Source organism: Rattus rattus, chromosome 4 (genome assembly GCF_011064425.1).
Source record: "Rattus rattus isolate New Zealand chromosome 4, Rrattus_CSIRO_v1, whole genome shotgun sequence".
NCBI classification, from domain to species: Eukaryota; Metazoa; Chordata; class Mammalia; order Rodentia; family Muridae; genus Rattus; species Rattus rattus.
The window spans coordinates 60,680,649-60,684,420 of record NC_046157.1 but is presented as its reverse complement, the minus strand read 5'-3'; the positions used below and the strand labels follow the sequence as shown (position 1 = coordinate 60,684,420).

Genomic DNA, 3,772 nt, shown 5'->3' with positions numbered 1-3,772 from the left:
ATTCACCCACAAAATCTTTAACCCAAAATGTGTCCTGTCTAATGGTGGAACAGAGACTGAGAGAACGGCCATCCGATGACTGACCCAACTTGAGATCTACCACGTGAAGCAGAGCCAACAGCTGACACTATTAATGATACTTTGCTATGCTTGCAGACAAGAACCTAGCATAAATATCTCCTATGAGGCTTTACCTGATTCAGAAGCACACAAATGAACATCAGGTGACACTCAGGAAGTCTTGTGGAAGAGTGCTGGAGAGTTGATGAAGCCAGACATTACAGGTAGACCTACGGTCAACTAACCTGGGCCTAGGGTGGCTCACAGAAACTGAAACCCCAGTCAAAGAGCCTGCAGAGGCTGCTCCTACACTTTTGTAGCATATATGCAGCTTGGTCTTCATGTGGGTCACCTAACAAATGGAGTGGAAGCTGTCTCTGTATCTGTTGACTGCCATTGGATCTTCTATCTGGCCTTCCTGAATAGGCCTCAGTGGAGGAGAACGCACTTAGTCCAGGTAGGACTTGGTGTCCCAGGTTTGGGTGGGTGGTATCCAAACAGGGTGCTTTCCCTTCACTGAAGAGAAGGAAAGGGGTTAATGAGGGGAGACATTTGCAAGGGTGGAACTGGCAGTAGGGGAGGGAGTTCTGGGCACTGGGATGGAAATGTAAACTAAAATTTTAAAACCTAGAAAAATAAAGAAGACATACCATCAAATGTAGATGATATACATTATATTTCATTGGCTCTTTGTATTTTACCATATTTTCAAAATTGTTACCATTATCATACTTGCTCTCGTAATTAGAATATAAAAAAGGAATAATCTTTCCTGTATATTGATATTTGAAATGTAGAATAGGTTATATCTCAAGAGAAAAACTTCCCAAGCCTAAGAACAAAGACATATGCAGTTTCTGAATTATATCTTATTTAATGCTACTTATTCTAAAATTTTGATTATATAATCATATATTTTATAAAATAATACAGTATATTAAGGCTTCCTGAGAACAGAAACTCTTAGCCAGTAAAAGCAACAAAATTAGGTCTTTGCTTCACAGATGGCCAACCTTTGCAGTGGCTATGTTACTCTGCCTTCACTTTCCCAAAGGGGCTTTGATTAAGATAGAATTTGCTTCTCAACTGAGCTTTTGCAGCTCAAAAATTCTGCTGTAATTGCTACCTTAACACTCTGCTGGGAATCTTCATTAACTGTTAACCCAGAGGAGAAATGAAAGACCAGACAATTTCAGAAGTGAAGCGATGAATATCTCAGACTTTAAAATAACCTCTGACAATGGTGCCATTTTGATAATGTTGCAATAGAAGTATATGCATGATGGTGAAAGAAAATGAAGGAAAATTTGTCTCTCTTCTATTAAGGCCTTGGTATATATTAAGTTACAAATGAGGGAGTAATTCTAATAATGGTTAATGTGCACTGAATGGTCATTATGGATCCAGACACTGCTATAAGGGTTTTAGATATGTTAGTATATTTAATTTTATCTGGTAGCTTGAGAAAGGTCTGGCCAACTTTTATAAATTAACCAGTTTATAAAATATATAAATAACTAAATCTGTAAAGCTAAAATAAAAGAATATAATTCACATTCTAGTGGAATGTAATTCAGTAAATTACTTAAAAACTTTCAAAAATAATCATCCCAGAAATGCTACCCATTAATTGGCTTTCTGGGACTGGAATATTTTCTTGTAGATTTCTAATTCAGGTTTTATTGTTCTCTTATAATGTATTCGAAATAAAGTGAAACAGTAATTGTTATGTTATGAATCATCCTCATCTGACAGTCCTAACAGTTCTTTGGTATAGAATATTCTAGATGATATAAATATGATTTTTTTAAATGTCTTTCATCTATCTAGTTTGGGTTCCTGGACACCAAAGTTGTGATAAGAATATGTTGCAGTCCCACAAGTTTTCTGCCATAATTCCATAAATAATCATGTAGACAGGTCACTAGTATAGATTGAAAGGGTTGTAGCTGGATTACTATTTATCTTTTTCCTGTGGTAGCAGGCAGAGTACCTTTCAGTGTCACCACCACCAGTCAGTATGTAGTGAAGGTTCCAGGTAAGCATCAGCTTAAATTATCAATGTTCAGTGTGTTGTCTTCAGAAATAGAGCCTTACTATCACTTAGTGGAGGACAACGAATCGCCTTGACAATTGTCTGTGTTGGTTAGTGATTCCCATCAGACCATTTGACCAACAGTTCAATTAGATGGAACTGATTGTTTTCAACTGGAGTATTCATTTAGTGAGGAGAGATGACCAGCTGGGGTTCTTTCTGTACCAACAAAAATGGCTCCTAATGACTTAGTTGTACTCAAAAATCAGTTTCTTCCTCAGATATTATCAGAGAGGCTTCCTCCTGCAGTAGATGGAAATAACATTGTTCACAGCTGGACAATGAACGGAGGGCGAAAGATCTTAGAATACTCTTACTAAATGGGATATCTCCCTCAATTTTCTCCTCTCAGGGCCCAAGAACCCCGTGGAGGACAGTGCAAAGATTAAGAGGCAGTTGGAATGCAAAATACTAAGGAAACTTCACCTTCCTGAAGTACAGTAAGACTGATGCTCATCTGTACTCACAGAAACTATGGCAGCGTGCACAGTGCCTTCCAGGTTCCAGTGCCAAGGGTACAAGCGAGCACAAGCCCACTTCCATATCTCTAATTTCTATCTACTTGAAAGTGAAACTCGTTTTCTGCAATGGCTTCCCACTGGCCATACAAACTATTTTTAAGGCCAGGTCGCATGCCCAGTAGTAGTTGGCTAACACAAAACATATTTATGTTGCCCTAGCTCTCGGGATGTTCCTTCAGTTTCAATTAGCAATAATCGCGCCTTGGTTAAAACTCATTGACTACGATACTGCCACTGCGCAAAGCTGGGATGTTCCTTCAGGTTAGGGGGTCAGAAGTTGGAGAATCAATGACAGAGACTCTGTGAGTCTGATGAGATTCAGAAACCGACTCATTTATTGCTGATCTGGGGTGTACTTTTATACCCTCTACCTGTGCTCCACTAGTGCAGGACATCTCGCTCCCTGTGGCTGGCACCTTCCAATTAGTTATTCTGGTCATGCACTCTGTTGTTATTTGTCTTCAGGTGTCAGGCAGATTTCTAGGTTGCCAATTGTGAAAATGCCTGTTGTGTATGTGTGCTCTACTGTGGGCTGCCGGTCAGGATATGCTGACTCATTCCTCCTATGCTTTCCCACTGAAACACAAATCATAAAGGTCAGGTCCCATGCCCAGGAGTAGATGGGTAACACAAAACAAATTCAATGATATAGTTTTTATTTTTTAATCTCATGATGCATTGTCTGGGGATATATTTTTTTACCCTACAGAACATTTACTTCTATATTATATATTCTGATCTTTGTTTTTATGAGATTTCCACATTTATGTTTCTCAAAACAAACATTTTTTAATTTTGAGGTCTGACTTTATATTAGTTTATATAAATACTTGAACTTACTGTTTCATATTCAGATGAAAATTCACAGTGAGGTTATATTATAAATTGAATTTAAAAATAATTTTATATAATTTTATTTAAGTTTTGAATATTCTATTTTTATTAATATGTGTGTGTGTGTTTGTGAGAGTGTATCCCACATGTTTTCATGTGACTTCTGAAACAAAAGAGTGAATCAGACTTCAATATAATATACTGTTCACACATTGTCCATTTGTGTTTTATTGTCTCATTCTCCCTTCTAAGTTACTTTATT

General features: G+C 37.6%; 1 non-coding gene across 1 annotated transcript; it reads right to left on the bottom strand.

The window, feature by feature from the left end:
• Window positions 1–2,781: 2,781 nt before the first annotated feature.
• LOC116899738 lies at window positions 2,782–2,922 on the bottom strand. Its single transcript, XR_004387754.1, has one exon. It is a non-coding gene; the product is annotated as a U4 spliceosomal RNA (small nuclear RNA).
• Window positions 2,923–3,772: the final 850 nt, after the last annotated feature.